Below are 26,387 nucleotides of genomic sequence, written 5' to 3' on the forward strand. Positions count from 1 at the left end.
ATTCACTTATTTGAAAAATTTATCAGAAATCAATTTTGAAAATAGACTCTGTTGCTGTTTTTCTGAATTCCTATTTTCGGACGATGAACAGTGATTTCAATTTTTCCATTTTCTTTCTTTGATTCTTTTGAGATATTTAGGACCAGTTCTGTTCCAAATTATTGATCCTCAAGTTCTAATCACTCTTACACTTTTATTCCATATTTTTGCCGATTTTTTCTGAATTTCAAATTCAAAATTCAAATTTCGGTCAAATTTGACCCGAATTTGATTTTTGGCCAATTTCTTTTTCTTTTCTTCTCGAATTGCTTCCAATTCTTCAAAGTCACTTTGATGACTAAAATGGCAGGTGTTACAATGATTCCCCCTTAACAGAATCTCGTCCCGAGATTCCCGGGGTTAAATCCTTGGTTTTGAGAATGGAAAGGAAACTGCGTCAGGTCAACTATTCTTCCCTTTTCTATACAAGGATAGTGGGGTGGTGGCTTTTGTTCATTTGTTCTTGACGGTTTCAACTAATTCCGGATATTTAGACTCTAGGTCTTCAGCTTGCTCCCAAGTAGCTTCATCCGGAGTATGATTTTTCCATTGTACCTTGTAAAACGTGATACTCCGAGTTCGGGTATCTCTTGTCTTTTGATCTAGAATTTTAATAGGCCTTTCCTCATAGGTTAAATCGGGTTCAAGTTCAATTTCTGGATCTTCTAAAATCTCTTCTGGAACTCTTAAGCACTTCTTAAGCTGGGATACATGAAACACGTTATGTATAGAAGTAAGTTGGTCTGGTAATGACAGCTTGTATGCTACTGGACCTTTTCGTTCCAGAATTTCATAAGGACCAATGTACCTTGGAGCTAATTTACCCTTTATTCCGAATCGTTGTACTCCTTTCATCGGGGATACCTTTAAGTATACAAAATCTCCGGTATGAAATTCCAAAGACCGTCTCCTTTTATCTGAATAACTCTTTTGTCGAGACTGGGCTATTTCCAAATGCTTACGAATTTTCCGGACCTTTTCTTTGGTTTCCATAACCAGGTCTGATCCCAAATGTGTCCTTTCTCCTACTTCTGACCAATTCAAACGGGTTCGGCATCTTCGGCCATACAGGGCTTCGAAAGGTGCCATTTTAATGCTAGCTTGATAGCTATTATTATAGGAGAACTCGACTAGGGGCAAACATTCGTCCCATAGCTTAGAGAAGGTAAGGACACATGCTCTTAACATGTCTTCCAAGATTTGATTAACTCTTTCTGTCTGTCCTCCAGTTTGAGGATGATAGGCAGAACTTCTAATTAGAGTAGTGCCCATGTCCTTTTGTAATTGTTCCCAAAATCTGGAAACAAATTGGGAACCTCGATCAGAGATAATTGTCTTTGGTACTCCGTGTAAGGATACGATCCAGGTTATATAAAGCTTAGCATATGTCGACACCGGATAGATAGTTTTGACTGGAATAAAGTGAGCTGACTTAGTAAGACGGTCGACAATAACCCATATGGAATCATATCCTTTTGAAGTGGTAGGCAATCCAACTATAAAGTCCATGGAAATATCCTCCCATTTCCAGACAGGGATTTTTGAAGGTTGAAGTAAACCTGCCGACTTTTGTAGTATGGGCTTAACTCTTCAGCAAGTATCACATTCAGCTACATACCTTGCAATTTCAGGTTTCATTTTGGCCCATCAAAATCTTTGCTTTAAATCTTGGTACATTTTATTGCTTCCGAGATGAATAGCGAACTTAGACAGATGTGCTTCTTCTAAGATCAACTTTCTTAGGCTCTCATCCTTAGGAACTACTATCCTTTTCTTGAAGTATAGTCCTCCATCTTCTTCTTGATTGAATTCAGGGATCTTTCCTTCTGCTTTTTGTTGATAGAGTAGCTTAATCCATGGATCTTCTTTTTGGGCTGTTATAATCCTTTCCTTTAGGGTATCTTGCATCATAATATTCTGAAGGGTGCCTTGTTTTATTATTTCTAAACTTAAATCTTCCATTTCTTCACATAAAGTCTTAAGATTAGACTGGACGGTAGTGCAGTGGCATTGAGCCTTTCTGCTCAAGGCGTCGGCCACTACATTAGCCTTACCAGGATGATAATGGATTTCTAATTTATAGTCTTTAATCAGTTCCAGCCACCGTCTTTGCCTCATGTTCAAATCCATTTGAGTAAAGATGTACTTCAAGCTTTTGTGGTCAATAAACATACGACATTCACTACCCGAAAGATAGTGTCGCCATATCTTTAATGCATGCACTATGGCAGCAAGCTCTAAATCATGGGTAGGGTAATGCTCTTCATGACGCTTCAGTTGACGAGAAGCATAAGCAATAACTCTGCCTTCTTGCATAAGAACACACCCTATGCCTGTTCCCGAGGCATCACAGTATACATCAAAGGGCTTCTCTATATCAGGTTGAGCTAACACCGGGGTTGTAGTCAGCAATTTCTTTAAGACTTGAAACGATTCCTCACACTCAGGTTTCCATTCAAATTTCACTTCTTTCTTCAATAATTCTGTGATTGGTTTGGAAATTTTTGAGAAATTGGGAATGAACCTACGGTAATAGCCAGCCATTCCCAAGAAACTTCTTACTTCATGAACAGAGGTTGGTGATTTCCAATCCAATATGTCCTTGACTTTTCCGGGATCTACTTCAATTCCTTTTTCGGACAATATGTGCCCAAGGAATGGAACTTTCTTTAACCAGAATTCACATTTACTGAACTTGGCATACAACTGGTGTTCCCGGAGTCTATTTAGAACAATACGCAAGTGTTGCGCATGCTCCTCTTCATTTTTAGAAAAGACAAGGATATCGTCTATTAAGACGACCACAAATTTATCTAACTCTGGCATGAATACTGAATTCATGAGGTACATAAAATGCGCTGGGGCATTTGTCAGTCCGAAAGACATAACCAAGTATTCATACAGTCCATACCGGGTTGAGAAGGCTGTTTTAGGTATGTCTTCGGGTTTTATCTTAATCTGATGATATCCTGACCGAAGGTCGATTTTTGAAAAGACCTTGGCTCCAGATAACTGGTCAAACAACAAGTCAATCCGTGGCAGCGGATACTTGTTTTTAATGGTTACCGCATTCAAAAGGCGGTAATCCACACATAGCCTTAATGTGCCATCCTTCTTTTTAACAAATAGAGCAGGGCAGCCCCATGGTGAAGTGTTAGGTCGGACAAAACCTTTGTCCAACAATTCTTGGAGTTGTATTTTCAACTCTGCTAACTCCTTAGGTGGCATTCGGTATGGTCTTCTCGAAATAGGAGCAGTGCCCGGTTCTAACTCAATGGTAAACTCTACCGCTCTATTAGGCGGTAATCCAGGCAGATCTTCTGGGAACACATCTATAAACTCATTAACCACAGGAATAGATTCTAGAGTTACTGCTCTAGTCTTTTTGACCATCTGGTCCAAACAAGGATGGGCGGGTAGTTGGAGCTCGAAAGGGTGGCCTTGGTCATCTTTCATACTAATAACCCGATTATCCATATCGATTTGAACTTTATGTTCCTTCATCCAATTTACCCCCAAAGTAATATCTATTCCTTGATCTTCCAGAATTAAAGGATAAGCACCCACCTTATTCTCTTCTAGGTTTAAAATCACATTGCGAGCTACTTGATTCGTATTCTGTGTAGCTCCAGTAGCTTGAATAGCATACTTGACATTTAATGTACGTACTTCTAGTTGGTGTTGCGTAACAAACCTTCTACTTATAAAAGTATGTGATGCACCCGAATCAAATAAAACCATGGCAGGATAATTGTTAACAAGGTACATACCTGCCAGAATAGGCTCTCCTTCTGGAATTTCCTCCACATTCATATAATGAGTTTGTCCTGTCTTGGTGTTCACAAATTTACGACGGACAAACTTCTGCCCAGTGCCTTGACCTGAGGTTTGAGCCCTTAAATTTGCATTTCCCCCAACCTTGGGAAAACGGCAGTCCCGGGCAAAGTGTCCCAGCCTTCCACAGTTAAAACAAACCTGCGGATTTCCTGGAGGAGTAGGGTTACGAAACCCGAGAGGTGGCGTGTTTCCAGGACGAGGAGCAGTACTGGGAGCTCTAACATTCCAGGGCTGGAAGGGTCTCTGCTGAAATGAAGGTCGATACATGGGTCGAGGAGGACCTCAATATACTACCTTCATTCTTTGTGGAGAACTCCCAAAGGTTCCAAAAGGAACATTCTTCCTTTTTAAAGCTTCTTATTTCTTTAAGGTTTCGTCTAGGATTCTCATCTTTTCTTCCGCGGTAATGGCTGTACTTACCGCAGAGCTATAGTCTGCCAAAGTGCAGGTGGACAACTTCTCCTGCATTCTTGCATTGAGGATAACAATCTCTTTTCCTAGACTCGGTATTGACATGTTCTGGCGCATATTGGGCTAAGTGGTCAAACTCACTGGTATACTCAAGAATAGTGCGGTTCCCTTGCTGTAGCCCTAAGAACTGCTCCAGTTTCATCCGCATGATACCTTCCGGCACAAACTGTGTCCTGAACGCTTCCTTAAAGTTCTCCCATGTAACCTCCCTTCCAACTGGCTGCCTAGCCAGATAGCTGGTCCACCAGGTCCCAGCGGGACCTTGGAGCTGAAGTCCTGCAAAATCTGCCTTTTGAGTGGTGGTGCACTGGGGGATTACTCGAAACTTCTGTTCCATTATCTGAAGCCATTCGTTAGCTTCAAGGGGATGCTCAGCCTTCAAAAATATTGGAGGACGAGTCTCCAGGAACTGGGTGTAAGATACACCCCGCTCTGGATCCCACCGATTTCCACCGTTACCGGTGTTCTGCACGATCATTTGAAGTAATCAAGCCTGTTCGGCCCCTGAGTTCATATGGCTGGCTATAGCATCTGCCAGCGTTGGAGCTCTTGGTAAATTCTCCTCCTGGCCCCCTGACCCTGAAGCTCGTGGACCTCTTGGATCCGTCATGCTGTCAAGAGTAAACAGAACATTAATATTTAGGGTGCATTTTATCAACAGTTCCCTGCACACTAATATTTCACACATCACAGCATGACCATACATAAACCACACTTATACACATATTTATTTATAGTACATGACTTGAAGTTACTCTTTACAAAACCAGCGTGCTACTCTGTCCATCATACGTATCTTACATAAATATATTACAACATCTCTCGGATAAGGCCTCGCTTCAACCATCGTAAGGGTAGATGCCTAGTTCTTCGGCATTCAGTCCTAGTCGGGCCATTGCTGCTTGCAGAATATCTTGGTCTACTGTCATCAACGTTTGCCCTGGAGGAGCGACTGGTGGGGCTTGATTCACTGATTTCTCACTTCCTGATTCCGGCCCGGGGTCGCTTGAAGTGTAAGAAGTGTAGGGATGCGGAGGTACTAACTCCGGAATTTCCCTCCATCTCTTCGGGATCCTCCTCTTCTTCCCCGCCTTCTGGCTCCGCTTCTCCCTATTGCTGTATTGGCCCGTAGCCCTGTGGATCTAGCTCATCGGCGTTTGCATTGGCCCAGGCAAATTGTTGATTTCCCACGGGAGCTTCACCTTGATCATTTTCCATATCAACATCAAACCCTTCTAAGTTCTCATGAGCATACAGATCAATCTCAGGAGCTGCAGGTGGAGCAAGATCTTCCTCCACTCCTACCACATCCACTAACTGGTCTGCTTCTTCTGGGTTCGGTGGTTGGGGTTCTTCTGGTGGTGGGGGCGGTGGAACATTGACGATGTTTTGCGCAGGTACCTGGGCCTGCATCTCCTCCAAAGCCAGACGAAGTGATAAGATCTCGTCCAGCTGCTGGAATCTTTCTGCTTCAAGCCTATTAACATTGGATTCAGCTTCCTCCCTTGCTCTATCTGCCATGCTCCTGCTAGCCTCTATGAATCCTTGCATCACCCTGAGTTTCTCTTCGTAGTCGTCTATTCTCCTAGACTGTTCCCTCATTATTTTCTCCATGTCGTGTTCCCTTGTCAATGCCGCCTTTTTGTACAATTCCTTATCATGTCGGGCGCCCATTAACTCCATCTTGGCGTCTTCATTTTTCTGCCTCTGATTGTAATACTCTCTAATGCAAGACTGATGTAAGTTGTACATCGCCGTCATGTAGTCAGAAGCAGCAGCAACCAAGATGTCGTGCTCTACACGAGAAGAGTTCTTCAGAGCTTTAATTCTCAGGTCCCGTCATCTTGATTCTTGATAGGATAGAACCGAGCAGAGCTCGACCCTATCTCCACTTTATGCTTTTGACATAACTCGGTGAGAGCAGTCATAGCCGCCCTTTCAATTGTGTCATTGAACTCAAAGCCTGACTCCATTACTTCTTCTAGACGCCAATTGGGATTGGTGTCTTCATCTGGAATATGCACATAAACAGTGCAGTACTGTTTGTGACTCGTATCTTCCTTCCTCCAATAATATTCCGGAGGGTTGTGAAAACCTAATTCCTGCAGCGTCTTCCATAGCAATTGCACAAACCCCGGCTTATCCAGATAATGGTCGCGGGTCCATCCATCCTGATCAGTGTAACCTTCTTGAAACATCCTATAAAAGAAACGAGGTCAGGTCTAACAGCACTCACCAAACCCAAAAGTTTTTAAAATATGCTTATGCAACATGATGCAACGATTCCTACGGACTCACAGACTCATATACACACTCGTAAGAAATTGGTGGCATCGTAATCTCTCCCTAAATAACAGACTACCGAATACTAGCGACACACAGCAAACAGTTAGCATCTGCAAAACAAACAACCAGTCAACACTACTGCCACCTGTGACTCATATTTTCTTTATTTTAAAATAGAGTCTCAATCTTTAAATGGTAATATCTGTTGATTATCCCAACCTACGACTCTGATACCAGCTGTGGCGGAACCGTCCAACTTAAACTGGTTTAAATGCGCCTAATTGCTGCCGACACAGCAATTATCCGAAGCGCACTTAAAACAGTGTAAGTCCGGTCGTCCGTCGAGTGTCCCTAGGACTCCTCGAAGGATCCACGTCGTGTCTCATAGCCATACATCAGGATAGTATCCGCGATGGGATAGCATCAACAAATATTACATTTTTACATACATACAACAGGTACGAGTTATTACAAGACTTAGTTTGAAGCAAACTTAATAGTGCAGTGTTAGACGGAATTCTAAGACTTAAAACATAAACGGTTCAGGTGGAGATGAGCATTTAAAAACTTCTTCTTAAGGGTATTGTGAGACTCATAACAATACCCTAGGACTTCGGGGCTTCTTCCTCGGTAGCCTCCTGCGGTGCTTCTGAAAGATAGCCACAAGGGATAACCCTAAGTACGGGGTACTCAGCAAGTCTTACCCGACTAACCAATATAATAGTTTTTCTTGGAAGTATATGATAGCTTTTGGTGTACTTGGCTGATACATTTTTGTTGAAAAAGCTTACTACAAGTGATGCCTTAGTTTCATCTTTTATTTGGATTAAGTCATTACCTAACCATTCTAAATGATGAGAAGAAAGTAAACGCAACAATAGATATTAAGTCATACATCAAACATTATTAGAAAGATATGTCATTCATGAATTTATACTACGATGCTCAACAGTGATCAAGTGCATTCATAACCGAGAATTGCGGCGATCCGGATCAATTTACATCCTGCAGGAGAGTACCCCGATCACCAGTTATATACGACTGTCCAGGTCGTACACAATGACTTTTCGATTAGCAAAATCAATGATTGGGAATAAGACTACCCGGACCCAGGGACGCACCCCCACATGCGACCCCACGTCTGGCCCGATCACCATGTGAGTTTCAGGCTACGCCCCTGCCAATCTCCAGCACGTCAAGCGCGGGTACGAAGTATTCCCGATCAGAGAGTTTACTAACCTACTGGGCTTTACTGGTCCCATACCCAGTAAGTGATCAGATGCTTATCACTTGATCAAAGGTTAAGACAACGAATCGGGCCTTAACCAAATTAATCTAGCAGACAGAACTACATCTCTAGCTTCTGTCCGCTTCTCAATTTCCAAGTCATCTTCCCATAAATAACATGTATGACTCAAAAGTTTTCCTTAAGGTTGGTAAACCAAGCATTTAAGCAACTAAGCAATTCTAGACTTGGGTTATCTACTAAAGGTTTGAACAAGTGGCAAAGATGTCCTTAAAACAAGGTATGATCATGCACAAGAATAGGTTTCAAGCAACTCCTAGACTTAGTGCATACATATAGCAAATAACGGAATAAAGGGCACATGAAATATTGACTTCAAAATAATAGGTGTAATGCACCGGGGCTTGCCTCATTCGCTTAAAAAGTTAGTACTGTCCGACGGGTTGGCCTCGCAGGGGACCAATTCAAAGACTTCTTCAAACTCCGAAGATCCTTCTGAAAATTCCAAGTAATCTCCTTCTGGTGCTTCGGGGTCTATAGCTCAACATATGCAGGGGTTAGGAATGCAAATTTTTGAATAAAAGACTATACAACTTTTCTTCATGATAAAGTTGCAAGCCAACGAGGACTATACAATTTATCATGATAAAGTTGCAAGCCAACACACAAAAACCCAAAAAGATTAGCCCACAATTTTATTTTCTTACGTAACCTTACTTAAGGCCTTTCTTTTATTTTTAGAAAGGATTATAATTAATTTCTAACTTAAAAACCTAATTTCCTATGAGTTAAGAATAATTTGTGATTAAGAAAATGTTATTCCATATTTTATACATTTTATAAGGATTAAGTATTTATTTAATTACCTTAAAAGAAAGGCATTAAATAAATACCCAAATTTTTATTATTTTCCTAGGGTATAAAAATTTTAATGCATAAAGGAAAATAAAACAAGCCTAACAAAATTGGTTTCACTAATTTTGGACACTCCTAGAAATTTCTGTGATTTAAATGGTGAAATTCGGGTTTAAACTAATTATTCTATAAAGGAAATCTAATTTTCTCGAAAAACTCCCCCATCGACTTTTCTCACGCGGCTCGACTCTACCCCCTCTCACTGGCACTAGGCCCATGGCGCGGACCCACCTCTTCTCCTATTCTTTGTACCCGCCGGCCTTCTTCTCCCCCGGCCGGGCCTTACTGGGCCGGTTCTTCCTTCCCCTTCTTCTTTTCACCCGCGACGGCCCAGCGGCCCTCTTTCCTTTTTCTTCTTTTTTCGCAGCGCCGGCCCGCTGGCTTCTCTGGGCCTCCGGCCTTTTTTTTCTTTCTTCGGTTAACCGCACGCGCTCTTGGGCCTTTAAGGCCGCGGCCCAACTGGCCTCCGCGTCCAGCCGGCCGACTCCTTCTCCCTCTCTTCCCCACTGACGTGCGGGCCCAAGGCTCCAGCGCCTTCTTCCTCCTCTCGCCAAATCCCGCGCGCGAGACAGGGGGCGGCGCGGCTCGCCGGCCGGTGCCCTACCGGCGGCGGGACTAGGTTAGGACAGCACCTTCGTGCCTTTACGCACCCGCGCGTGGCAACAGCTCCTCGGGAGATGGCCGGAGCCACTCCCTCCACGGCGGCGGGCGGCGGCACCTACGGCCAGTCGCGGCTACGCACGTCAACGGCACGAACTACCCCAACGACTACTGCTACACCACCCTAGTATCCTAAGGACCTGCCTAAGACTACCCAAGAAGGAAGAGAACAAGCGCAAGGGGGTGCTCACCGTGAGCGGGAGGCGCGGCGACGGCGGACAGAAACGACGGCGTTTTATGGCGTGCCAGCGGAGAAGCCGGACAACAAGCTGCTAGGGTTGCTGGTGGGGTGTGGGTGGAGGTGTGGACGGAGGGAATCGACAGGAGCTGCGGTGTGGTGGTGGAATTTTACCCGGCGGCGGCGGCTTGGCAGAAGAAGTGGCGGCGGTAAAAAGGCAGTGGTAGAAACGGCGGCGCGGGAGCGGTAAATATACAAAAGACTTACCGCGCGCATGGTTGCCACCGTGGTCTACCCATAGGCTTGCGTGGTGAGGAGGTAGCGTAGCCGCTGCGCTGGCGGGCGACCAAGAGCGGCGGCGGCGACACATCGAGCTCGGCTCTGTCACCGTTTCCCCCCTTTTCTTCTGACACCCGAACTTCAGAGCTCCACCACGGCCGATTCCAAATCCAACGGTCCTCAAGTCGCTTAAACAAAGTTGTAGATAAACTTGAATCCTTCAACTTTTATTTTGGCTCTACCCCGAGATAAACATCCGAGCACAGTGTAATTTGAATTTCTTTCTCTGCTTCAACTGAATTTCGCTGAACTCAAAGTTCAGTTCGTCAGTTAACTGTCAGTGCTATTCACCTCACTTTGTGATTGAGTTCAGTGATCCAAATCCTTTCCTTGTAATCCAACTTCTACCCAATTGTGTTCTACTATCTTCAAGGTTTCCATTTTGCCCAAAAACACCTGCACCATTTGATCTACATTTCTCTGAAATCAACTCCAAAGTTAGCCAGGTACTGCTGTTTTCAGACTTAGCTGATTTCAGTGTGCAATTACAGTGACGAGATGCTGACTTTAGGTCTTTATTTGAAATAGCTCCCTCTGCTATTCTTGATCAACAACTCCCAAATCTAGTAGTCCAAAGTCCACACTTTAATATGGTGTAGTTGTTCTGATTCACTTATTTGAAAAATTCATCAGAAATCAATTTTGAAAATAGACTATGTTGCTGTTTTTCTGAATTCCTATTTTCGGACGATGAACAGTGATTTCAATTTTTCCATTTTCTTTCTTTGATTCTTTTGAGATATTTAGGACCAGTTCTGTTCCAAATTCTTGATCCTCAAGTTCTAATCACTCTTACACTTTTATTCCATATTTTTGCCGAATTTTTCTTAATTTCAAATTCAAAATTCAAATTTCGGTCAAATTTGACCCGAATTTGATTTTTGTTCAATTTCTTTTTCTTTTCTTCTCGAATTGCTTCCAATTCTTCAAAGTCACTTCGATGACTAAAATGGCAGGTGTTACAATGATTTCCCTGAGTACGAGTTTGCTGGCCCGCTTGGATGCGGTGCCTGGGATTTTGCCAAAAATGACGTTGACTTTCTTGGAGGCGGTCTGGAAGTCGCCTTCTTCTTCTTCATCGTTGTGGACTTTTCTCTTGCCTTTATCTTTTTTCTTGCTATACTCTTCAGGAGGTGGTGGTGCGGGTAAGTCTTGCATTACTTGGCGCATGCTGTAGTAGTCTATTGCCGAGTGTTTACTAGTCGGGTGCCAAGGGCACTATTTTTTGAGTAATTTGGTGAAGGTTGGCCCTTCATCGTTTTTGCGGGATCCCTTTTTCCCGGAGTTAGTCATGGAAGCCATGTCAGCGGTGCTGGTTCCATGCATATGGGAAAGTGGATAACTTTAGTGTCGTTATTACCCCCAGCTGCTTGGACTGCCAGCGAGTAGCATCGTAGCCATTGAATTGGGTCTTGCTTGCTGTCATACTTGGTGATTCCTGTTGGTTTGAACTTCTCGGGTAATCTTGTCCTCATTACCCGATTTGTGAAAGCAGGAAAGTGGTTGTAATTTTCGACTTCTCGCTCACGCCGACTGTTGATTATTTCTCGTAGATCACTGAAATTTGATACTTCGTGATTTTTCCGAGTAGGGCGAGGAATTTTGCCGAGTTGGTGCAGCTGACTTCTCCAACGTCCTTCTGGCATACTTGGGTGTTATGTTTACTCGGACCTTGGCTGTGTTGCCTTGGTTGGTTTACTACTTCGTTGTCGTTTCTTTGTACTTCGTTGAAGTTGTTGTTAGCCGCAACACCTCTACTGCCTTCTTGATGAGCTGCAATGCGGGTGATAGATGGGATTGGTGATTCTTTGTCAAGTAGCTTGTAAGCTTGTTCTGCATGTTGTGCGATTAGTCCGTTGCCTCGTTGTGCAAGTTGAGCTGTGACTTCATTGTCTCTATCTCGAGGTATGAGCATTGATATGAGGTTGATAGAGGCAATTGCTGCGAGTGGAGTATTGTGTTCTTGAGCCTGTACTACGTCAAATGCTCTTTCAAGGTTTGTGATGGGAATGTTTGTGGCCAGCGTTTGTCGTCGCTCAGCCCGAGTAGCATTGCGGATCCTTCTTTGGTTCCTTATATTGGAAGTTTCATCTTGTGGGGCGTTAGCTGTTGACTCATCTTCTGAGACATTGTCGAGTTGTGCTAGTCGTCGGGGGGTTCTTTGTTGGCTAGTACCCGGGTTGTTATTTTGAGTAATAACAAAGACTTCTCTATCTGGGTAGTAGCTTCCACAGCTTGATGTCGCAATTTCTGTGGAACTTTCCTCACGGCTTGAGGTGAGTGGGACGCCTTCTTGGTATGGGAGGTTGTCTATATGAGCGACAAGACGTGACTCGTAGTCGTGGGCGAGGAGGGATGGTCTCATTCCTGTCCAGTGAACAAATCTTCCCTGCGATGTTGAAGTTATCACCAGACCTTGGGCTGGTCGTGACAGCAGAATCTTCGGGATGTAATCTGAGTCGGAGTCATCATCTTCGTCCTTCCCGTGTTCGAGTTGAATTCGAGTTAGGGAACTTTGGTAGACTTCGGCTGCATTACGGAGTCCGTAAGGGAACCGCTTTGGAGTCGAAGTTGATCTGTAGGGTTTCTGAGACCGACTACTCTGAACTGGGGTCGAGTCTGACGCGTAGTTGAACTCGGGGTTGTTGACTTTAAAATTTTGGTTTTTTCTGGCCAAATCCTCTGACTTCTTCTCCTGGACGTTGATGATCTGGCACCGAAACGATCCGTCGCTATCGGTGATGCAGAGCCAGGATCCAAAAACGAAGGTTGTGCCCGCTTTGATGGTGAAGACAAGCTTGAAAACGATAGGTGCCATCGAGCTCACGCCGGGAAACTTGGCGAGCACCCCTACCTGGTGCACCAGCTGTCAGTGTTTTAGATCAGCAACCCACCTAGGGGGTACCCTCGGTGGTCTTTTATGCGGTAAGGGCTGTCGAGAATCAAGGAGTCGATGGTGACTCAAGGAACACGATTTAGACAGGTTCGGGCCGCTAGATCGTGTAATACCCTACGTCCTATGTGTTCGGTTGTATTGATCTTAGATGAACTGGAGTTGTTGTTGAGGAGGGTCCCTGCCTGCCCTTATATACACGGGAGGGTAGAGTTACAAGTCTGAATCCTAGTCGAGTACAATTACAGAGTTCGACTCGGTATGGTGCGAGTAGTTTCCATATGCATACTTAACTAGTTCGAGTGGGATACGCCTATCGCTGCGTAGCCCCCTTGTCTTGATCATATCCAAGTACATCCCTTAGTGGGCCGTTCAGGGCCTACTCGTGGGCCTGGGGTGCATGCCCGACACTGATCACGAGGCTAGATAACATCAGCAGCACTATCACTTAATGCATAGATCTGTCTGAGGTGGCACTATGTTCAACAAGGTTGGCGCAAGGTCCATCCTGCATCCCCTTTGGTTTGTGGAACTCTACTGTCGTGTACTCCGCCAAACTCGACCAGGCTTTCTAGATCCAACCTGGGAACCCACCCGAGCCTACCCAGTTTTTGGACTATGGTGAATTCCAGGTGCCCCCACACCGTTGTGACGCCAAATCCCTATGGAAGGGACGATGAAAGAAACTCCTGCACACCAGATCGCTAAGACTTCGTGGTCTTCGCCAATGAGCCACCCCATGATGTAGAAACAGAATCTGAGGAATGACACGGCACCAACCGGAGCAAACCAATGCCTAGTAGCAACCTGTTGCTATCGCAAAGGCAACAGGCGACCAGCGCCAACCGCCAGCACCTGGGACATACACAGGCGACCCTACAAGACTGGTCCAGGTGGCTATACACACATCTTCGTGGTAGTTGACAAATTCACCAAGTGGATTGAGGTCAAGGCTGTCACCAGCATTGAGTTGGCTAAAGCCGCTCAGTTCATCAAGGAAATCACACACCGCTTTGGAGTGCCAAACAGAATCATCACTGACCTTGGCAAGCAATTCACAAGCTCCGGATTCTGGGATTTCTACCAAGACAACCTCATCGATGTGCACTACTCCTCTATTGTGCACCCACACTACAACGGTCAGGTTGAATGCGCGAATCTTGCATTTTTGACGACGCGTCCAAGTATGCCACCAAGTGGCTATGCGAGCTACCCCATGTCATCTGGGGCCTACGAACATAGAAGAGCTGGGCTACCGGCTACACCCCTTTCTTCATGGTATACGACACAGAGGCCGTCCAGCCATCTGGCGTGGCCTTTGGCGCCCCACGCATCTAGTACAACAAGGAAGGCGAGGCAAAACAAAGTTGGCAGGTCGATATCGACATCCTTGAAGAGCATCGTGTGGTGGCCCTCATCCAACATGCACGCCATGAGTAGAAGATATGACGCTACCATGATCAGAATGTTAGGGAACGCTCCTTCAACATTGGTGACCTGGTGCTCTACCGGGTCCGGTCTACCAAGGACATGCACAAGCTGGCCGTTCCCTGGAAGGGCCCTTTCATCATCAAAGAAGTCATACATCCAAGCACCTATCGACTCCAATGGGCGGATGGCTCAGGTGTACCCAATTCGTAGAACATTGAGCACCTGCGGTGCTTCTACCCATAGATCTAAAAGCTATGCACTCTTTTTTCCCTTTGTCATTGAATAAATAAAACCTTTGAGGTTCTTTGCGTACCTACTACCTTACTGTTCTTTTTTCGAGCTGTTCCTGACGCTCAGGGTCTATCCGACCTGTTAAACAGCTTGCTTGCTCTCAAGCTCGGGGGCTTCCCCCAGGGCGCCGACCTCCAGGTCCTGCATCCTTTTCCTCTGCCTCTCAAGGCAATATGACTAACTCATGTGGTGGGCGTCCTAGCTCACAAAACCTAGACAACCTTGCGTTCACCCCTCCTACAAGCTCTGGATCCAGTTTCAGCAGGACGCTGGTCAGGCAAGGCTACAGATCTCAACTACACATTGTCCTGTCATATACAACAAGGGAGGGATGTAGCCTCTTCTTCTCCGCAAGTGATTAAGTCCATTGCATTGCATGTTTCATCAAACAGATTGATACACTGTAGAGTTTTACTTTACAAGTCCAAGTCATTTACAACACTCTCCGCCATGTCCTGGTACTGGTCCGCCATATCAAGAATCAAGTCCATATCGCAGTCAGTCATGACTCGCACAGCGCGCTCCAAAGGCAGCCATAGGAAATGTGACGCTAACAGAGCGAAGGTGTTCTTGACGCATTCCATCGCAGTGTCCTTCAGCAGTGCCTTGAGCCGACCTGGTACAGCCTTGAGACGATCGAGCAGTGGTGTTGGCACAGTCGGGTTGGCATCCGGCTCGACCATGTCCATCACATAGCCGGCCGCCTTCTGTAGATCCTCCGGCTCCACTTCTAACCCTGCAATCACATGTTGGTCATTCTGAAGATTACTCACAGTAGCCTCTAAGTAGCGCTCGGTTTCCTTGTGCGCGTGTGGCAGAACCGCCCAAATTAATTTAGCTAAAGCACAATTAAGTCGCCTAACACGATCGTGTACTTAAATTAAGTTAACTCAGCAGTCCGCGGATTTCATCCGATAAACCACTTCACAGGACCAAGAAAACATAGCTCACACGAAGGTGAGTGGTTCCAAAGAATACAATAGATCATCCGAATTAAACAAGTGCATCAAGATTATTACAACATTGAGTTCAAAATTCAAACATAGTTGCAGAGTTTAAACTGCGGAAATAAACAAACGGAAGCTAACGCTGTTGTCAAACATCATGACGAAGCCAATCATGACATCAGTGATCCTGATCCTTGCCGTCCGAGAAGGGATCCCACTCGACCGTCCACCCAGGAGGAAGCTGGGGAGGCCAAGTGCCACTTGCAGCAAACTCAGGGGTGTCAACATCATCTGAAAAGATGTGCCACAACAAGGCTGAGCGACTACGCTCAACAAGGCTTAACCGACCGGTGGTTCTAATCCACCAATGCCTGGACATGCAAGCTATTTGGCTCTGGGGTTTGTTTTGCCAAAAGCGACTAGAGTAGGTCCTTACTTTCAATATTTTAGCCACAGGTTCTAAGTTCATTTACTTGTCTAAGTTAGCAACTACCCTAAACAAGCATAGTTTCTTAGACAATTAATGACAAGCATTAATATTAAAATCATCATCAGATCTATTCTTACTCAATGTAGCATAGCAATCAAGTAATTCCAATCTGTGAGAGGTAGACGAATCGATTCAAATTTCTTAACCATGCATGGCAAACCTAATCCCACGACATCCGCACACCATGAAGGGTCTCTTCACTTGTCCGCCGTCCCCATCAATTCCCAGACCTATGTCGGGGCTACTTCCCTTGGTACAAGGCTCCATAAACCCGGCCTCTACCGTTCTATGACCACACTTGTCACCACATGCAGCCGCAAGGGAACTCCGTTTCCAGAGACAGTGGAACGAACCGCTCACGTCCAGGTTCAATCAGGTACTAGGCTTCCCCATCCCATACTATGTATAAAATTAGTACTTTCAAACACTTGATCACGAACACTATCACATCTCGACCTTAGTCCAATTTCATGTAGACAGACGGGCAATCCACCGACCACCAAAATAGTTCACAAAGCCCTGCCCCATCCATCATCCTTATAGTTGTAACAAAAGGATAACAAACAACTCCTATAACTTGCGAGTGACAGTCAATCACTCGATTTTTACCGAATTCTATTAAGCATTGCAACTAATCGGCCTATCATACTAATGTTCATGTCAAAGGGGTACTAATTCATGCATCTACGGTTTCAATCAATTTCTAAAGACGTAAATGCACAATCAAGCAACAAAATATATTGCAAGTAGTTAAAGATAGGAATTTATGTTTCGGGGCTTGCCTTCAAGCGGGGCGGTAGTGAACTGGTCTTCGGCATGCTCGGGCTCGGCTCCTGCAGGCGGCGGCTCAGCTACGGCTCCTTTGTCTAGCGTCGGCTGCAGCTCATAAGTTCCGTCTGCGAGGTTCAGCTCTACACGAAATGCAATGCATCAAGTTACATTTCTTATCGGATGTGAACACAAGTTAAAGCTAAAGAAGAAAAAGTTATATCATGGCCACATTCACCTAAACAAGATCCTGAACCTTCTTTGTCTACACGAGGCAGGTGGGGTGTGGCACAAGCCGGGGGTTGATTTGATGGCGATTGTGTACATATATGGATTTCCACTTTATTAAGCTTTAGATTGGAAAGTTATCCTATTTCTGAATGTTCTTTTGTATCTCTTCCAATATTGCATTTATTACCTTAAGGTAGCTTGTATTTAACAATTTTTGCAAAGGGTATCTTATTATATGCATTTACCCTATTTATTCTTCACTACACAGGAAAGTGGTTCACCTATTTATTTCTGGTGGTTTTCATATTTTTATCATCTCAGGTTGAATTATTATGCAAGAGATGAAAATAAGCCTATTTACACATGGTAAAACTAAAATAGGGATTTCAACACCTGAGCCAAGCTCCAAAACATTTTTCCAAACTTCTACTATTTGAAACAGACATACGAGAGTTGGATTCATCTTTTTATCATTATTTCCATGATTTGTTATGATTTAAATGGCTTAAACAAGAATTAAAACATATCACCTTAATTCCAGCAGTGACATCTGTCAAAAGTATTTTTATTTGAAACTACACTTTATACTGAGCCTAGCAAAAGTAGTTTGACATTTTTCTGAATTTTCTATGAATTTTAGTGAATTTCCAAAGTTAAACACATTTTCTGCCGAGGTAAACTTGCGGACTAGCCCCTAGGTCTAGGGTTTAATTGCACAAAGGTCCTGGGTTTTAACACTAAGGCCCCTGATTCAACTTTCCCAAGAGCAATTGGGTCCTTGGCGGCGGGCGGGCAAAATCCCGGTGATGCGCCAGCGGCTTTGGGACGGTGAGTGTCCAGGAGGGCTTACGGGCTCACCTTGGGCCAGTTTGAAGCAGTTGGGGGTGACGGGGAGGCTTGGCCGGGGTGGAACGGTAGAAGGGCGGGGAGCTTCGATGGTGGTGGAGTCTGGCGGTGTTCTAGCGGCGGCGGCGCTTCTCACGGGCAACAAGCAGGCTCTAGATCTGTGTGAGAGGGAGGCGAAGCAGCAGGTGGTGTCGGCAAGGTGCGGGGTTGGGTGGAAGGGGGAGCTTCACGGAGAGGGTGTGCGGTGGCGCGGGGAGTGGAAAGAGGGGAGGCACGGCGAGGTTGGGGCGAGCGGGAAAGGGGGCACCTGCAGCGTTGGGCTCCTATTTATAGGGCCAGGGCAAAATGGCAAACAAGGCGGGGCTGAGGTTCTGGCGGGCGGGACCGGAGGGAAGCCAAGGTGCTGTTGCGGCCATTAATGGTGGCAGCGCCATTGGTGGACAGAGGAGAGGGAAGGGGCATGGAAGGCGAGGGCGGTGCAAGCGAGGGGGACAGGCGCAGGCGGAGCGAGCGTGCACGGGAGTGACGGCTTTGTCCGGGCGTCAGGTTGGCGAGGCTAGGCCCGAAGCATCGCGGCCGGGGTGGCAGTTGGTGAGGCAGCGGCGCATTGGCAGGCGGATGTGGGGGCGCGCGCTCGACAGCGGCGGGGGAGGGGGGTCTTGACGGTAGGGCCGGGAGGCGTTGGGGCGCGGCCGGGGATCCTAGTGGGCGGATTGCGTGTGGGAGGCGAGGCAGCACCTGCGGAGTGGCTGGGGTGGCGGCGGACCTGCGGGCAGCGCGCCTGGCGCGGCCGGCAATGCCTCGAGCGAGACGAGATGGAGCAGAGGAGTCGCAGGGCGTCGTCACACGCGACCTGGTGAACAGGCGCATCGACCCATCTTGTCGCGGCTAGCGACTGGCCGAGGCGGTCCTTTCTGGTGAGGCCGCGCCAGGTGGAGGAGGCACTCTGGAGTGCAACACACGCATGCTCGGGCGCGCTCTGGCCAACGGATTCGCGGGATCTTTTGCCGGGCCTGTCTTCAAGCGCCTTGATTTTTTCTGATTCTCAAACTGCACCACATTGACTCCCTTTACAAAATTTGTAATCCACAGACCAAAGTCCAACTTTTGTATTTGAACCGAGTTCAAAATCGTGGTGGATTTGGAGATTTAAAACTTCAAAGTTTGGAGGAACGCCGGTTTCCGGGACTTAGGGAAAAACATCGGCTTTGGGCTGTTTTCAGGGCTTTTGGCTAGCTTGAGTTGCAGTTTCGAAAAGCCTCGGAGATGAATTGGACCAAGGTCCAATTAACAAAGTTGTTGTAGAAACTTAGCTCTCAAACTCTTAAGGTTGGGCTGATTTCCAGACTTAGCCTGGATTGCCAAAAGAGGCTGGGTTGACCAAACTAAGCGACTTTGACCAGAATTTTGAAGGCTTTCGGGGCAGATTCAGAACTTACTCCTTTAAGCCAAGTTGTTAAGGTCCCGAAGTTCTAAAACTTTAGTGTAGAGTTCAGCTTGAGTTCATATTAGAAATGTCGAAATAGAGAGGCCCAAAGTTTGAACTTTGCCTGATTTTAAAGCAATAACACAGATTTGTATTTCGGGTTTTTGAAGGGCTTCTACTCAGATCCAAGCAAAACACCAAAAATAAAAGTTGTTGAGAAGGTTGAGTTCCATAACTCTTAGTTCGACAGATTTTTATGTTCTTAAGCAAAAATTTGAGTTACTGTTTGGGCAGTGTTTTAAGCTTGTAAGGGGCAAAAGCGTACTTTCACTTGCCTTAATATTGACAAAGTTCTTCTTCAAGCACTAATGACTTGTTTAAGATTAAAACACAGATTAATTAATCTAGGTTGTTATAGCACGTTGGCTTCATAGGCTAGCTTCTGCGATACTGCATACTCACACTTGACCGCCGTATCATGCTCTTGCTGAAGGTGTGCATTGGAGTCCTTGCACTCCTTGAGGTACCGCTGGAGTCTCTGCTCCCTCATCGCGGCATCTGCTTGTCCGAACATGTCTACATCAGCACCAAGGTTATAAGGACAAAACTGATTAAACCAGGTCGACACAGCATACCTCTCATGTGCGAAGCCAGAACATCCTTCTCCAAGTCTTTTCGTAGGAGCTGCTCGGCGGCATCCTCCATAGCCTTCTTGAGCTCGATCTCAAGGCGCTCCGCATTTAGGCAATAATGCTCAGCCCACCGAGTTCCTTTCGCTCTCTTCTGAGCACGCGTGGCCAGACTCTATTTTACATCTCAACATTTAGATTACTGCAAACAAACTGGAATTCAAATACAAGTTGGGTAGTACACTTATAAACACTAACTCGCCGATGTCCAAGGATGCTTGCCGCAGATTGAAAAGGTCTTCCTTGTCCCGCGCCGTGACCTCAGCTAAGTCTGCATCGGGGAAGTCCTCAGTGTCAAACTCATCTTCAGACTCGGGAAAGTCCACAGTGGACCTCTCTAGCAGCAGGTCATCCCTAGGTAGTTCCCCCTATTGAGGCTTAGCTTTGACCCCCTCATCAGCCACCTTCTCAACCTTGGGGTCGATCATGGCAATGTCTGCAGCCCTGAAGCCGGCTTCATCCTGTTATGGTGTTGGAGTTTGCGCAACTTCTCCGGCGCAACCATCCTTGTAGCTCCAGCCTCCAGGGGCGGTGGCTGCTCCTCGGTGCAACCACTCCTTGTCTCAGTCTGGGTCGAGCAACTGGTCAGCTGCGCACCAGCATCGTCAGCTAGCACAACGGTCCTGCATCAAAAAGCAATTCAAACAAATCAGTCGGCATCTGTAACTACAACATAGACAGCATAAGCAGATTGCACTTACAGGGTGCTTTTCTTCTTTACCCAGTACGCTTGAGATCCGTTCTCAGCAGGACGCTGGTCAGGCGAGGATAGGTGCTTAGCGGCTACAAGCCTCAGCCACATGTTGTCCTATTCTATACACCAAGGGAGGGATGGAATTGCATTCAAATGTTTCATAAAATAGTTTAATACATCTTAGTGTTTGCCCTACAAGTCAAAATTATTTACAATAGTCTCCACCACATTGTGGTATTGCTTGGCCACCTCAAGAATTTGGTCTTCCTCGAAGTCGGCTACGATTCTAGTTGCGGCACGCTCCAAGGGAGTTGTCAGGAAGTGTGATGCCAACAATGCAAATGTGCTCTTGACACAGTCCATCGCAGTATCCTTCAGTAGCCTCTTCAGCTGACCTGGCGCAGCCCTGAGATGGTCCAACAGCGGTGTTGGCTTGGATGGGTCGGCATCGGCTTGAATCATGTCCCTAACATATCCAGCCGACTTCCGCAGCTCCTCCAACTCTAACTCCAACCCTAGAATTACATGTTGGTCATTTTGGAGGTTACTTACAGTGTCCTTTAAGCAGCGCTCGAGGTCCTTGCGTGCATTGGCTTCATATGCCAGCTTCTTGGATACTGCATATGATGAGGACATCACATGTTCGGATACAACCATATTAGTATCTTTTGACTCCGAGGTGAAACAATTCTTTATCATAATTATATGTGATACATTTGATGAATTGATGCTGCACCATGATGTGTATTCGTTGTCAATTTCAGAAATACATACATGGATCAAAAATAGTGTTAAACACACATGGAAGGCATGGAGGACAAAAGAAGTAGATTGGGGGCCAAGTCCAAGTATTCCTAATGTCCTCCACCAGGCCACCACGTCACTTTTGGCCCAAGGAAAGAAAGAGATCCAATCCAACACGTTTTGGTGCTGGATTCGGACTACAGTTCTGGCCCAACTTGCAACGACCGCCACGACCTCATCCGGACTCCGTTTTGGGCGTTCAAGTACTCCTTGGAATCCTTATGAAGTCTATTTTCATATGGATCCGGACTCAAGTCCATAACTATTCTGAGGCGGCCGCAATCATCGAAATACTACCGAGAGGTTTTCTGTCCACAGGTGCTGCGTCGCCCTATTTTGGCCCGATGGGCCGTGTATCAAGTTGGGTCCATTAGGGACGTGTCCTAGGGTTGGGGCACGACCCCAACACCCCCCTGGTCGTCCTCCTAGGTATTAATAAGGATTAGAGCCGCCACGAACAGATTGGGTTTTGTTTTGATGTAAGTTTAGCCATTGCTACTTCCTTGTAGACGCGTGTGTCGACTAGACCATCCGTTCTACTCGATTCGGAACCCCAACTTTATCAATTTCAGATTGGTTTCCATCTCTATATTTGCAATTGAGTTGCTTGTTATACTTGTTCTTGCTTGTTCTTCGATTGCTTGCAGGATGAGTGCCCTAGTGGCCGGGTGACGCGCTCCACAAGATCGCGGCAGCCATTGGAGGTGGTGTATCGGTTGCTAAGGCGCAGCTTGGAAGGCTGTAGTCGGGCCGTGAACGTCGTCTCCATCCACCAATCGAGTTATCCCACGCCTCTCATCGAAAGATCGGGAATCAACCCTAGCGGGTTCATATCAGTTGGTATCAGAGCAAGGTTTATCGGTGAGAGACTTCTAGTTCTTTGCTGTTTTTAATTTCCTATAGTCCAGAAAAAGCCAAAAAAATTAATAGATTAGTTTACTCGCAATCCTATAAACCCTTTGAGCCTTTGCTAGCACTGCTTAGTTAGGGCTTGTTGAGTTTTTGGTTGCATCGGTTGTGTCGAGTTGCTGGTCTTAGTTTTAGTCCTTTAGAGTTTCGAGTTCTTGTCACGTTCTAGTCACAGCCGTGTGCTACTATATAAAACCTTTTGTTGGCTGAATCTAAATACATATTTGTGCTCAAGTCCGAGTAGGACTCCGAGTTTGTTTAAGACCGAATCCCGCGTGGTGCTGAGTTCGAGTTGGAATCGGTTTGGAGTCTGAATTGACAGCTGCCTTGTTGCTATCTTGAGTCCAAATCTGATTTCTATCGTTTTGGCAAAAGTTTGTGTGGTGTGTGACTCTTGTGAAGTCCTTTTGTTCATATAATCAGATTTGAGGATCCCCTGAAAAAAAAAGAAAAAAAAACAGAAGAAAAAAAAAAAGAAGAAAAGAAAGACAAAAAAAATAGGAAGAAAAGGGGCTGTTCGTTGTGCTTCCCTATTGTTTTCCGGTGGTGTGTTGTGACTTCCTTTGTGTCCAGGCTCGCGTCTCTAGCACGGTCTAGGCTAGGACCAGCACAGTACCACCGTTGAACTATTATTCAGCTTGCTTTTGTGACTAACGTGGTGCTAGTATATTTCCTTGCTTAAGCCCACCTACAGCTCCACATATTCGACTACAGCTTGACAAGTTTTTTGTTGCTGCGGCACCGATACACTTCACTCCACGGTTGTAGACTTGTTGGTTGCCGTCACCTCCTGTTTGGCTTGGTAAGAACTTGTAAGGGCTTGTTTTTACAAGTTGAGTTTGAGAGAATTCCAACAAATCATAGTAGTTGACAGGAGGATACATATTATTCTTGTGTTTCTTGTTTCCTACTAACCATGGCAGGTGATACAGAGATTTTGGAGCTGATGAAACTAGACTCTCATATTCAGGGTGTTATTCAACACTTGCCGTTATATGATGGTAAGTTTGATCCTAAAGCTTACATTGATTGGGAGATAAAAGTAGATAATGAATTTGATGAGCATGACCTATCCGAGAAACAAAAGATTTATATTGCCTCTAATGTTTTGACCGAATATGCTTTGCTTGAATGGAAACGCATTTGTAGGCACAACAAAGTTCTAGAATCTTGGGAAGACTTCAAATTTCTTTTTAGAGATGCATTCATTCCTGAATATTATGCTAATTATTTGCTTGAAAAATTAGACAACTTGAGGCAAGGTAGTAGGACTGTGAAAGAATACTTCCATGATTTTAAAATTTGTATCATGTATGGTGGATTAGATGAGTGCATGGAAGATGTTATGTGTAGGTTCATGAGAGGGCTCAATTCTGAAATTCAAACCTTGTTGCTAAGCAAATCATACATACATATTGGTCAATTGTTTTGCCTTGCTCTCAATGTTGAAAAGGAGATTCTATTATCTGTGAATACTTGCAAGAATGATGTGACCCATTATATCCAAAATTTTTCCACTCTCCATGCTAATGAAGAGCAACAAATAGTGGAACCCATTGCTGATTTTCCTTTGTCACAAAATGAATTACTTGCTGTTCCTTGTGATAAAGAGGACTTGTGTGCTGATGATTCTTTTACTCCTATACCACAAGTAGTGAATAAGTGTGATACTTTTGGTTTGGAATCATACAAATGTGCTGAAGATAAGCTTTTTCATCCTATTACTTGTGTACAAGATGAACTGAATTTGCTATCCTCTTTAAATACTTTCGGTTACATTGAATTTGATGTTTTGTGTAATCTAAATTGTCTAAAAGAGAAACTTCAATTTAGTTCTGGTTTGCCAAGTTTTAATCATTGTTCGCTTCACAACTGATATGAACCCGCTAGGGTTGATTCCCGATCTTTCGATGAGAGGCGTGGGATAACTCGATTGGTGGATGGAGACGACGTTCACGGCCCGACTACAGCCTTCCAAGCTGCGCCTTAGCAACCGATACACCACCTCCAATGGCTGTCGCGATCTTGTGGAGCGCGTCACCCGGCCACTAGGGCACTCGTCCTGCAAGCAATCGAAGAACAAGCAAGAACAAGTAGAACAAGCAACTCAATTGCAAATATGGAGATGAAAACCAATCTGAAATCACAAATTTGGGGTTCCGAATCGAGTAGAACGGATGGTCTAGTTGACACACGCGTCTACAAGGAAGTAGCAATGGCTAAACTTACATCAAAACAAAACCCAATCTGTTCGTGGCGGCTCTAATCCTTATTAATACCTAGGAGGACGACCAGGGGGGTGTTGGGGTCGTGCTCCAACCCTAGGACACGTCCCTAATGGACCCAACTTGATACACGGCCCATCGGGCCAAAATAGGGCGACGCAGCACCTGTGGACAGAAAACCTCTCGGTAGTATTTCGACTACTGCAGCCGCCTCAGAATAGATATGGACATGAGTCCGGATCCATATGAAAATAGACTTCATAAGGATTCCAAGGAGTACTTGAACGCCCAAAACGGAGTCCGGATGAGGTCGTGGCGGTCGTTGCAAGTTGGGCCAGAACTGTAGTCCGAATCCAGCACCAAAACGTGTTGGATTGGATCTCTTTCTTTCCTTGGGCAAAAAGTGACGTGGTGGCCTGGTGGAGGACGTTAGGAATACTTGGACTTGGCCCCCAATCTACTTCTTTGGTCCTCCATGCCTTCCATGTGTGTTTAACACTATTTTTGATCCATGTATGTATTTCTGAAATTGACAACGAATACACATCATGGTGCAGCATCAATTCATCAAATGTGTCACATATAATTATGATAAAGAATCGTTTCACCTCGGAGTCAAAAGATGCCAATATGGTTGTATCCAAGCATGTGATGTCCTCATCATTCTCCCCTTCTTGGCTGCAAGTCGTCCTCGACTTGCTCCAATGGCATTCTAAGGAAGTTGCTTTGATGTTGGAGCACGGAGCGATGACCATGCTGCATGGGCACAACCAGTAATGCTCCCCTTCTTTGGCCTTACCCTGTTGCATATGGGAAAAACTAGAAAAACTTTGCAAGACATTATTAGTGTTAGTGCAGCCCTCTATTTGATCATGGTATTGTAGCCCAAAAGGATATTTCAGCGTGGAGCAAACATAAACTTTATGCACCAAAAATTCTCTTTTGCTATCATATTTGCCAATTGCATGAAGCGAACAATGATTAAAACTTGGCAAACCAGAACCAAATTGAAGTTTCTCTTTTAGACAATTTAGATTACACAAAACATCAAATTCAATGTAACCCAAAGTATTTAAAGAGGATAGCAAATTCAGTTCATCTTGTGCACAAGTAATAGGATGAAAAAGCTTATCTTCAGCACATTTGTATGATTCCAAACCAAAAGTATCACACTTATTCACTACTTGTGGTATAGGAGTAAAAGAATCATCAGCACACAAGTCCTCTTTATCACAAGGAACAGCAAGTAATTCATTTTGTGACCAAGGAAAATCAGCAATGGGTTCCACTATTTGTTGCTCTTCATTAGCATGGAGAGTGGACAAATTTCGGATATAATGGGTCACATCATTCTTGCAAGTATTCACAGATAAAAGAATCTCCTTTTCAACATTGAGAGCAAGGCAAAACAATTGACCAATATGTATGTATGATTTGCTAATTAACAAGGTTTGAATTTCAGAATTGAGCCCTCTCATGAACCTACTCATCACATCTTCCATGCATTCGTCTAATCTACCATAAATGATACAAATTTTAAAATCATGGAAGTATTCTTTCACAGTCCTACTACCTTGCCTCAAGTTGTCTAATTTAGCAAGCAAATAATCAGCATAATATTCAGGAATGAATGCATCTCTAAAAAGAAATTTAAAGTCTTCCCAAGATTCTAGAAGTTTCTTACGCCTACAAATGTGTTTCCATTGTAGCAAGGCAAATTCAGTCAAAATATTAGAGGCAATATAAATCTTTTGTTTCTCAGACAGGTCATG

The sequence above is a fragment of the Setaria viridis genome, chromosome 8, assembly GCF_005286985.2.
Source record: "Setaria viridis chromosome 8, Setaria_viridis_v4.0, whole genome shotgun sequence".
NCBI lineage: Eukaryota > Viridiplantae > Streptophyta > Magnoliopsida > Poales > Poaceae > Setaria > Setaria viridis.